Below are 12,854 nucleotides of genomic sequence, written 5' to 3'. Positions count from 1 at the left end.
TTACACAAAGAATTCTGTGCAGACATCTGTAGTAATCATCATGAGTTTGTGATATAGATGTTACACTCTTAAGAAGGGCACCTTAAACTCATGAGCAGCCCACAAACAAAATAAATGTTCTGTAGAAATTAATCTACTGATCAGTGATTTCAAAAATTATTCCAACAGTTTTGAAATGATAAGCCAGGTAATGTTTTATCAAATGAAATATTCCGAGTACATGATTAAGGAGACCTTTGAACAACCAAGCTGACTCTCAGGTTAATTTTGACAGTGGCACAATGACAGTCACAGAGAAGTGTCCCCATGGCAGATACTTTCCTATTAAGGATTAAAAAGGGTTCCACCCTTTCCTGCTTTCTCCTCCTCAGAAACATGGAAAACTGTCCAATGCTTGCTTCTGTAATGTGCAAACGTGTTTTATATAAAAGAATTCCACTGACTTTTTTTCACATCTAACCTAAACTATTCCCATCCTAGCGTGATTTCTTTCATAGGCTTTTTGCCTATGAAATCCAACTCTCGATACACGAAGCCTATCTATCTCAGTCCCTTCCCCACCTGCTTATTCCGTCACATCCATCGAAGTCAAGGTTCCTAGAAAAGTCCTCACGAATGGGGATCTCGATTTTCTTATACTCATTTAGATAAACTTCTCTTCTCCGCACAACTCGGCAGTGGTTGGTGACAGTAAAGCTTATCTGGTGGTGAAGCAGCGTCCTGCTTTAGAATCTGAACAGCGAGAGAAGTATTTCCGGCTCCGGTCTCTGTGTGAGTATGTGGGGAAGGGGAACAGACACACCTGGTCCTAACCATTCTGAAGAAAGTAAAAGACCTGAGCGGAGACGGGGGCAGTGCCAGGTCTCATGGAAGCCCTTTCCTTCGGAGCACTCTGGACCAGAACGATCCGGCTTCTGCATCTGGGGCCACCGGCGAGCGCCCCACACCACCCGGCAGCTGACGTGACGCTGTCCATGCGTCTTTCCCACACTCTGTGTCTTCCCTGGGACTGCCAGCCATACCCTCTGTGAACTGGAGGATCCTAATACCCAAAAGAAGAATCTCACCATTTCTGCTGTAACCGAACAGAAAGGGATACGCTAATAGCTTTCTTCTGTTCTTGCTAAGTATCCATCAGAAAACCTGTTTAATATGACTCCAAAAACTGAATGAATGAATGAATGAATGAACGAACGAACGAACAAACAAATAAATAAATAAATGAAAACTATCTACACTGGGCGTACTATATTTTTCTCTAAATTTATAAGTTAACTTCTAACATTCTCAGGTGCCCTAAGGATTCTGGTAGTTAGTAAGTCACTTCCCTGGTCTTTGTCGCAGATCGCATGTCTACAGCACGGAGTAAGGCAACCCGAGGATAGGAGGCTGGATCTTCCCCTCAGTTATCACATCTTAGTTAACACGACAGGACCACGGAATTACTAATACGTCGGCAGTTTCTTAATGCCCCTTATCCTGTGCCAGCTCCATTCACGCCTGTCTAGCAGCCTATCGAATTCTCTAATGTTGCCTTCTCTATAATTAATTAATATGGCTTCCTCATATTTGAAATTACTCTTCTCGACTAATGCTATCAAATTGTTTTTTGCCTTTTAATTCATTTCTTATGAAAAATGAATTCTATTCACCACTGAAACAATCAAAAACCACTGTCCCACAAGAAAATTAAGACAATAAACAAAACAAAAACAGGTCAGGTGTGTCATAGTTTATAGAGAGCTTTCTAGAATGATTTATATAATTTGATTCTCGTTGCCCAGAGAGATTAAACAACTTCCTTGAACCAAACTCCAACTAGGTGACAGAATTACAGGATGGCCACCAAGTCTGAAAGCACAGGTAATACTATTTCATAATGAACTGTAATACTGTATCACTAAGCCACCCATTGTGTATTCACCTACACGTCCAGGCTTGGCGGTCATCTTGTAAAATCCAGATCTTCTCGCCATAACCTATTTCTCTTGATTCCCCAATGCGTTTTACTCCGAAGTGCGAAAGAAGGCAGCACTCAGTGAAAAATACCATCGTACACTGGAATGATATTTCAAAAATGTGTAAACCAGCTTTCATATTCTGTTCTCCAATTTAATTTCACAACCACCTTGTGCATGGAGATTCAAAGAGGCAGTTAATATTTTCTCAATGCCTACTATGGTGAAGCCTCACTTCCTGTGAAGGCACGAAGTACTTTACTTACATCATCTCATTTAATCCTTGCAACAGCCCCATTTGATATTATCCTCTTTTTATAGATCAGGAAACTGAAGGTTTTAAGGGGACAAGTTGCTGGCTCAATGTCACAGAGGCCAGATCTTCTGAGTCCAACTGTGGTATTCTTTCTGCTAGTCCAGTGAAACATTCTTCATACATCCCACAAAATGTCACATACTGACCATACCACTCCCTTCTCCCCTCGCTGTTTTTAAAAATTGACCACGAACAAATCTGTAGGCTAAACTGGCAAGACAAGAGAAGTTACTTGACCGAGTTAACGAAATACAAGTTAGAATACTGCCTGGCACAGAGCGAGTGCTAGAAAAATGTTAGCCAGTCTTCTATTATTATGGAAAGGACTAAATATTTTAATAAACATAAACATAAAGCATTACATTAAAACTAAAAAAATATATATTTTACTTCAACTCACTAAAATTTAGCACAGCCACTTTTAAACTAAGCCACAAGCAAAAGGTTCTTAAAGGGGCAACGACGCTGGCTCCTTCCAAGATAATAGGTCCATGCACGACATTCTTTCCTCAAGCAGATGTTTAATACTCAGAGAATCCCTCCCTTACGCGTGTTAAATCAGTGTCAGGAGGCACTTTTCCTTTAGACTAAATATCCCAACCCTTCACCTCTGGGAAAGTTTCAGTAAGCTGTGTAAAAGATCATACACATACTTTATAACTGAGACTAGACAAAAGCATTCTTGCTCCCAGCTGAAAATAAATTCAGCAAACTCTATCCGTCCCGAGGCATGGAGATGGCATGAAAAGAGCCTTGAATTGCACATCAAAAAACCAAGGTTCAAGGTTACGGCACTTGAGACTAAGCATGTCCCTTGACCTTCCTGAGGCTCAGAGTCCACCATATCTACCGTCCCCAATTTGGAAGTTTACTGTGGTTATCAGAGAGGCCAGGGATCCGAGAGGGCCCCTCGCCCCTACCTAGCACCAAGAAAGTGGGGATCGGACTCGTGGTTAAAGGGCCAGGGGACTGAAGTAGAAACTGATGACATTTCCTAATCTGGTTTAAGCAAATGACCCATGGCGCTAGGCAAATATCCAAAACTGGGGAACAGAAGTGAATCACTATCATCCAGATCGAGGCTACGTCCTCCAGATCATTTTAAACACCAGACTGATACCTATACTACAAACCAGCTTTGTTTGTTTTATTAAAAATTGGATTACAATGAATCATCTACGATTAAATCATTTTTCAAAAAAAATTTTTTTTTTTAAGTTTAGCCTGGAAACCTAGCCACTGAGCACTATTTCTATGGGAACCTGTATTCCATGATTCACTTTACAAATCCAAAACCTGGGAAGGTCTCTGATCTCTTTCCAGGTCCAGGAGTTCACAGAGACCCCCACCCCCTTCTGAGCTCCCTCACTCTTCAGTCCTGTGGCCATTCAGACATGCGATGGCAGCTGACTGCCAGGAGGCAATAACTATATAGTCACCTCTCGCTTTTTTTTTTTTTTTGTCACAACACATTCCTATTTATAATCTCATTCTATCTACAATCGCCAGTGAGGTCTGTAGGACAAACGCTGTTATTACTCCCATTTCAGAAACAAGGAAACTGAAGTACAAAAGTTACGTGACTTGTCCAAGGTCAGAGCCTATCGAAATGAGGATCGGAAGCCAGACCTTTATTTCCCAGCCCGATGCTCTTATCGTTCAAACAACAACCGCTTAGAAAAGCAGGAAAGGAAGGAGAGATGACTGCGATTTATTTGGACTTCGCTTTAAAACTAATTTTGTCTGGCTTTGAGAATTTTCATTAATTTCCTTCTTTATTGTTGCCTGATGAGTTAGTCACTAAAACCATCAGTTCAGAGAGTATAAACTGTTTTAGATTATTTCCTCATTGTTATATATAGATGTTCAACTTTTAAGTGTTTCATAATAAAGTGACTCAGGGACTAAGCAAGTCCAATCTACATTAGTCACTTGTTGAACTGTTACATGGATTTATGTAAAACTCTCGGGAGGTGGGCGGGAGACAGAAATAAACATTTACCAAAATGATGACTAAATTAAGGACAAAAAAGTGAATATAAAACTTACAGGTTTTTCCTCCCACTTTAAGCTGTGAGATGGAAAAATGAATATAAGAAAACAAGGCACAAGTCACCTATTATCATTTACGCCAAGTTTAGTTGGTGTGAAAGAGTTCGCCAATTTAAATCAGCATGTGGTAGATATTTCCGTGGTAAGAGAAAGAAATGAAAAGTTAACGAGGTAGAACACTAAGGCCTTGCCTTATATGGCACTTTCACCTCTCAGGTGCTTTCACATAAGTTATCTCATTTTATAATCAAGAAATCACTCTAAGGGAGATAGGGGCAGATATTGCCATGTTCAGTTTGCATACTTCCTTAAGGTCACACAGACATTCCGTAGATAGGTACAGAAGACGACTCGATGATTAAATTGAATGCTAAACATCACATAATTTACTACTACGATGGGGTCATACACACATCATATTGCAAAGCACTTTAATTCCATATTTTGGCAGAGTAACTTCATTACTATAATAGAAAAGGTTGCATGACACATTCTAATTTCATCTATATTATTTATAGGTGTTTTATGTCATGTCTTAAGAAGTTGTAAGAAAAAACTAAGTATCAGATGTTTGTGCTGAGACTTTTAAAAACATAGTGTAACCTTATGCATCAAATTTAATGTCTGATTTTGCAAGAGGAATGCTCTAAGCACACCCAGGATTTAGTCCATTTAGAGTCCCTATTTAGTGTTTCATGTGCCATTTTTGGCTTCTTTTTTAGGTTAGGGGTTAAAATAAACCTCCGGGTGACAGCACCTCTTGGTACCAATAACACTGCAAGAACCACAAATAGCTGAGGCAAGTGGAAGGCAGTCAATGAAGCAGGTGAGACGCCTGTGTGTCAGTCAAGGGGAAGGTAAAAAGCTAGCAAGTCAGGATGCCTGGGAATCAATCATATAATGTAATGATATTAATCTATTTGTGGTTGTTGTTTCCAATTTTAAGTAACACTGACCTGGTCTTCCTAAATACCTCTTTCTATTAGAAGATAATTAAATGATTATTTTAATATGAAATAAAGGGTAGAAGTAACTGAATTGAAAACTGTCCAAAATAACAGATTGTATTACTCTAGCCCATGAGAGACAAACAGAATGATTTTCACCATTTTAAAGAATGCTGTATTATGTGACATAAATTTTCTTTTGGAAAAAAAAAAAAAAAGAAGCTGAGAGAGAAATAAAATTTAAAAAAAAAAAAACAAAAAACCTCCGGTGGTTAAAATATCAGGTTGGCCATGACACAAAACAACAGAAGATAAAGTGTCACTACTGCCAGAAGCTTGATCTTTGAGAAAAACACAAGGCAGAGAAATCCTCTCCATTTCCTCGGTGACAGTTCACTGGGCACTGGCTCCGCTTCCGAATCAAGGAGCTATCCCTACGAGCACAACTGCAGCTCACCCAGGGCCTGAAAAAACAAAACCCACTGACACGCTCTCCACTTACACCCTTTCTATTCTTGTACTTGTCAACAATTAATAAAGACTGCGTGTTTGAAATATAGCTGACGACTTGCATATAAAAGAGGAATAAAGCCAGTGGATTTTTCTCTCAATATTTTTCAAATGCGTGCTATAATAAACAAGAATTACTTAAAGATGGAAATGTAGCTCAAGAAATATTTCTGTGCACGCGAGTATAAAATTATGCTATTTACTGAACTGCCTTGCCCGCATCTTTAAGTAATTTTTGTTTACTTTATCTAAGACAACATCAAAAGTTATTCCTAAATTACCAAAGTTTTCACTTAGTTGTCCGGTTCTTATCTCTAGTATGACCCCCTCCACCATTAATTAGCATATGATAAAGGACACGATCTTTTTCTCATCGTACAAACACGAACAGACTTAACAGACTTACTGATCTTCACATCCAACTGGCCAAATGCCACGCCGTCCACTGGCCTCTGAACTGGTCTCCTAGAACTTGCCCCGTCCTTTCCAGTTGCAACATCATGAGCACTAAGTCCTCTCCTGCCCCCACTCCACGAACCTTCTTGGCCCCCAATGCCAGAAGACTCATTCTAAGGTGAGAGGTCCTTCCTTCAGTCTCTCAAGGAACATCACGTCTGGCCTTTCCCAATGGTTTCCTGCTGCCTAGTCTACTCTCCAAATTTTAACTCGAAATCCCCTTTCAGATACTATTTCAATTCGATCACAGGAAAGAACTTCTCCTTTACAGAACTCTCTGGGCAACTTTGTAAATGGGTAGGACAGCACTGTTGTGGGTGCTTTCATGCCATCGCCTCTCATCATCACCAGAACTCTATGACCTGCACTATGATCCCCACTTTAAGAAGAAACTGGGGCTCAGAGTTAGAGTGAAGAAAAGGCAGAATTTAAGCAAATGCTCTTTTCCCTTACTAGGAATTTCCTAAGCACATTTTAATTGTCTGTCCATCTAATTTCACTGTTAATATTATTTTGTGTATATATGTTGAGAGGCTTTTGCATCTTCATTAGACTAAGCATCACTTGGTGATCCATTCCCCTGTCCGACCTCTTTCCTCATCTCTCTTTTACTGCTAGGTGGGGGAAAAGGGCCTAAATCTCAAGCTCTTTAATACTTATCAATTGTGGTGAAAAGTGTGATATGGAAAGAGGCTGAAGTCACTATCTAAAATAAGGGTTTGATGCTCTTCTATATGGACTTTGCTCAATGTCATAAACAAGCAGGAGTTTGCTGTATTAAAAAACATCCACCTCATTTAAATAATTCAAGTAAGTAGCTGCCAGAATTGTCGGGTGCTCCAGAGGACAAGGTCTTCAACGACAGCAGGCACCCAGTGTCTAACTGGAGTGCTGCGGTGAATGAGGCCTCTCAACGTCTGTATGCTTTTCCTGCCCACACTGCTGCTGCGTCCCTGCCTCTCCTGTGCCCACCTCTTTCCCTTTCCTCCTCTCCGCACAGAGGTCTTGTTTGCTTCCAACGTAAGATTTTGATAGCCAAGCAATCAATCACTGCATGTTTTCAACATTCTTTTTCCTTTCACTTTTTCATCGTTGGAATAATGCAATCTTCTCAGACGCCTGGTCCTTTCCTGATGTCCTACTTAGAAACATCTCTTAGGCCATTTCGGGTAGGAAATTTGATGCACTCCCCAGCTCCCCATAGGTTAAAAATAAACACACACACACACACACACACACACACACACACACACACACACATACACACACATTTCTGTATAAACTTCTGGACCCATCTCTTAGACCCCCTCTATAAGATAACAGAGTTAAGACATTTCCCAAAGCGGGTTCTGTAGAGTTCACAGTCCTTCCTCAAAGAGGTTTTCGAGTTAAATAAGTTTGGGAAATTACCAAACAGCTTCCTTTGGAGAATCACATGCATAAAAGCATATTAAAGGATTTAGTCTTCAAGGAAAATCTTTTAATCAAGCATTCCCCAAACTTATTTGACCACAAAATCATTTTCTCCTAATGTACTTATTCACATCCTGATTAATTAGCACTATGGGGAAACTTTTGAAAATGCTGCACTAGAGGCCCACTAAAGCCCAGTACAGTGTAAATGTTTAATAATTCCAAATAAAATCCAACACTTAATACCTACAAAGCACAAAGACGGATTTCTATAAACTACCCATGAAAATCAGTCTCAGCACAGTATAGACCAGAATTTTCACCAATTGGCAGTGACATTACTTGACAGCCTAAGAGATGTATATCTAGATTCTTGGGTCCTATAGAGCCAACTCGATTGGTGAAATACTGTATCCGGACCTAACTCTCTGTGTATATTAGACAAAACGCTACCAAATACAACCTTAGTTTGGAAATAACTGCAGAGGAAATTCTAAAGCACTGGAAGAGATAGTAACTACCAGTAATCATCGAAACAGACACATCCTGGGGCCAAGCGGCTGAAGAGTGAATACCCAAGGTCGACTTTGTTTTTCCGGTTAATGGCCACGTGTGGGCAATATTCCTATAGACGACAAGGCTCATGTAAAGAACACGTAAACTTTTGACAAGAAAGGTGTTAAGAGATAACACAATGCTGTGGAGTGTCAAGTAGGGGGACAGAAGGCGGAGAAAAGGTATTCTACAGTACTTTCCGATCTGGCTCCAAGAGGTTTTCACTAATTCCACCGTCATCTCTCACTTTCTTGCTATTCTGCTGACAACAGTAATTTCTCTCACGCTCCGGAGTCTTCTCTCTTCAGATTTTATAACTCCCTAATTTTCCCCTCCTTCCTCTTTTGTCGATGATTCAGAGTGCGGGCTGCATTGTCACATTCAGTCAGTAGATGATCACAGCTAATAAATCATATTCTCTGGCCTGGACCTTCCATCAGATACTACATATTATTAGCTTTCTAAGTGAGAAATGCTCCCCAAATCTGGCTAGATAGTAACTTCTTACCATAAGATTTCATGTTCAAGTAGTGGATGTTAAGATAACTTTAAGATTTAGAAAAGGCAAAGCTTGCTGGTTGATGGAAGGTGAAGGGTGAGGAGGCAGAGGGAAGTGACATGTCAAAAACATTCGAAACTAGTTGCATAATGACAAGGCTGAGGTAAGCTATACCTTTGACCTACCTCGTTCTTTTATTGTATCTAAGATTGTGTTGGCTTCAACCGTTTATATGAGGTATATTTCCACACTTCTAACACCCAACATATTCATTTTAAAAGGCAGATTAAATGTCTGGGCTAGCTTACCGGGTAAAAACCAGAACACACAGGGCATAATCCGTGAACAGATTTATAAGAAACAACATAAGTATATCAATCTAGCTTTTAATTGCTCCTGTTAGGTTAAGGGGAAAAAATACTCTTCCTCCTCAGGCTTTTGGTAGGAATTATAAAACACTGACTTCAAGAAAACAAAAAACAAATATGTGCCGACAATCTGATTTAAATGCTTTCCAATCTTACATAATCTCGATTTTCCAATAAATTTACATGCTGAAGCAGCACATACTAAAAGAACAATATACAGATAAACCTGACATTCTTTTGAGATTTAAAGTTTGTTAAAGTTAAATCACACGATTAAGCACCACGATAAAAAGTAAATACCGAGATACAATGTGAATCTCAAGCTTTAGTTACTTGTATTAAATTCTAGGACTAGGCTGCTCACTAAAATGGATAGAAGATATGCATTTTGTCACTGACTGCTAATGACAGGTGAAACGAATCCGAACCTAAGCTGTTCATCAGGTAGCTTCCTAGTTCCATCCTTTTTCACTATGAGAATCAGAGCATAAAAAAGTTGCAAGGATTGCCGCAAGATAGTGACTGGACTCTTTACCGCGTCTTTGTCGAAGAAACGCAAACCCGAAAATGGATTTGAGGATTCCTTGATCAAAACTGGTGCCCTGGCTCTGGCATCTGAGGCCCACAGGATAAAACTACAGGTTTAGTTTTACACAATCACATAAATAAACACCGATTTAGAAATACGCAGTATCACTACTGTGTACTTGACATGGGATAAGAAGTCTCATTTCAAAAGGGATAAACCAACATGTGACTAGTGAAGTGGTTTGAGAAGCAAAATACCAGTAATGAAATTATTCTGAAATCAACCGCGGCCATGACTTGCATGCCTTAAGCATAGCTCCTGGCACACAACAGGCACTCGTATCTGTGAATGAATAACTGACCAAGCTTGGGGAGCTTACTGGACTGCTCTGTATACTTTATACTTCTAAATATGAAAGTAGGCTTTCTCTATGCTAATTGTCTCAAATTAAATCTTTGAATTGATCAAGGCACTCTGAAACTCTGACATCGAGAAAATCAGAAAAAAGATGCTTCCATTTCATGCGAGAGTCACGATCCCCTTGCTGAGGCTCATTTGACGTTTAGCCTAAATATCACTTCCTCAGGAAGGAGTCCCCCAAAACACCAGAAAATATTATGTCCCATGTTATTTACTCTCTTTGAAAGCTTTGTTTTCCTATAACAGTTATTAAATAACGTCTGTACTGTTCTGTGTAAACATTTGTCTCCCTCTCCAGACTTCGGACAACCTGAGGTGGGCTTTGCACCTAGAAATACCTGGCACATAATATTTACTCACTGAATGAGACAAAAAGCCAGCCAACAGTGCCCCTTCAACATACTCAAATAATAAAAGCTTAGAAATCATATGAAGGAGTTAATATTAGGTCATCGAGTCTAGTGTTCAGAACTTCACTCTGTTTCAACATGAAACTGAGAAAAACTATTCTCTGGCAGTAATGGTTATAAAAGAAGTAACTGTACCATAGTGAATCTGTGTGCATTTCATAGTTTCAAAATGCTTTCATCACATATGTGGTCTCATGGCTGAAAATCTCCAAAGAATTCATACAGAACTCTTTGTGGTCCAAAATGCATGTTTAAGAGTTGTGACAAGTATATAACCCCCTTACCCTGAAAGTTTTTATAAATGATTTATAGACTATCTGGGAATTTTTTTTTAGTGTTCACAGTAATAATATTCCCTCTACAAACTATGTGAGATGAAGTCCTCATTCCAGAGCACTGAAATAGATATTGATTCCAAAGAAAATCTTCAGGCATTGTAAAATAAAGTCGCTCTATTTTTTCAAAGGGCAAAGAAGGGCAATGTGAGAGCTTCTCCTGAGAGGGACTTCCCAGAGCTTGACGGTAAAACGACCTACACCTCTAGGGTTCCAAAGCAAACTTCTAAAATCTTTCAGAGATCTGTGAAGGTGAGAGCTGGAGAGAGACATTCCTTTAAATAATAAAGAAAAGCTCTTTGATGATTAAAAAAATTTTTACTGTACTATGACTATACGAAAAATTCACAAACAGAAAAACCACAGGATGGATCAGAATCTGGACAAATAAAAATTTAAAAAACATTTTTTTTTTTTTTTAAAGAATCTGGGCAAATGATACAGTAATGGAAGTACCGCAGCCAAAGTTACACAGGGACTCAGACGGGTTCCCAGTATCTGTATTCTTTCTTAGTAATCTGACTTAAAACAATTTCTTTGTTTGGAGATCATAAACATCTCATATTATAACTTAACTAAACTTTTATCTAACCCTGTAATTCCTGAATTCTAGACTAGGACAGGTCAAAGCCAATAAAAGTTTTATTTCAAAGTCTTGAAATATAGTGAGCAAAGTATGTTTTTAAGAAAGATTTTGTTCCATCTTTTTAAGGAATATTTTGGCAATCTGGATTTGCAATAACATAGCATCTTACATCTGCATCAAATTTTATGAATGTCAAAGTGTTTGATACACAGTATTCTAATCTGACTCATATAATAATCTTGTGAAATAGGGAGGCCAAGGATTTTATAGATGAAAAACATGAGGTTCCAAGAGGTTGCATTGCTTGACTCAGAATCATAACTTAGAAAATGGGAGAGCTAGGGTTGGAAGGGTTTCCGATCCTTAGATAATTACTATTTCTAAAGAGCTTTAGCATTCTGGTTCCTCTCAAGCTGCTCTTCATTCTTTATCCCTCAAGAAAACAAGGAATAAGATAGCAATGTCCACAACTTCAAGTATATAAAGAGTTCATAGTATGTTATGAGGCATAAAATATCTCCCTCGAAATAGTGGCCATATTCCCTTTGTGTCTCCATATGGTTTCAGGCCTTAGACACCTTATAGTTTACTATTCTTGGTCTTGTATCGAGCTTGCATAGAACACAACTTTGTCTCAGAAAAGGACAATAAACATGTCTTCTCTTCTTATGAAAGACCAGGGACCTCTCTGATGAGCACAGGAATCACTAAGCCAGTTGTTCCACAGACTAGTGTGAGGTTAGGGCTAAAAAGTGCGATACAACGCAGTGCACAATCCTTCCTGTTTAGCAGGGTGGAGGGAATGGGATGAGGCCTCAGGATGAAAGAAACGCTGTTAACGACTGACTGTGGGTGAGGGGAAGGGTTTCTTTGTCTTTGACTTTTTTTTTTTTTATGAGTGGCTCAGTTTTTCAAAGGGGGAAGAGTTCAATTCTTTATGCAAAAATACCTTAGGTATCTGTGAATCCTACAGTTTAATAGGAAAAAAATCCATGTTAAGTTCTTTCACTTCCCTCTAATGTATGCTGTTTACGTAACTTCAAAGCTAGAAAGCACCCATTGAACGGCCTCCACAGAATGCAAGGGCCAAAGCCAGGCTGATCTAATAGGCCCAACTAACTCTGAGCTTTGGTAGCAAACACTTCATTCTGTAAAGTCAACTTTGTTCTTTTAAGTCAGTCATTTGCAACCCTGGATACACGTTAGAATGCGTTTTTAAAATAAAAATACCAGTGCTGCCATCCTGCTCCAGACCAATGAAAACAGAGTCTGGCTGGTTCTAGGGGCCAGCTGCAACTGAAAACCTCTGGTCTAAGGGCTTTGTTGCCCACTTTCAAATGCCCCAACATAATGTCATTTTCATATTTTCCTATGGAATAAATATTCACAGCACGAGGACTAATAGCCACAATGGTTAGAAATATCAGAATTTACATGCTGAATGAGTTTATTACTTGTATATAAGCAAATATTTTTAAGTTAGTCACAAATGGTACACTT

Source organism: Rousettus aegyptiacus, unplaced genomic scaffold (genome assembly GCF_014176215.1).
Source record: "Rousettus aegyptiacus isolate mRouAeg1 unplaced genomic scaffold, mRouAeg1.p scaffold_m13_p_15, whole genome shotgun sequence".
Classification (NCBI taxonomy): domain Eukaryota; kingdom Metazoa; phylum Chordata; class Mammalia; order Chiroptera; family Pteropodidae; genus Rousettus; species Rousettus aegyptiacus.
Note: the sequence above shows the minus strand (reverse complement) of the source record.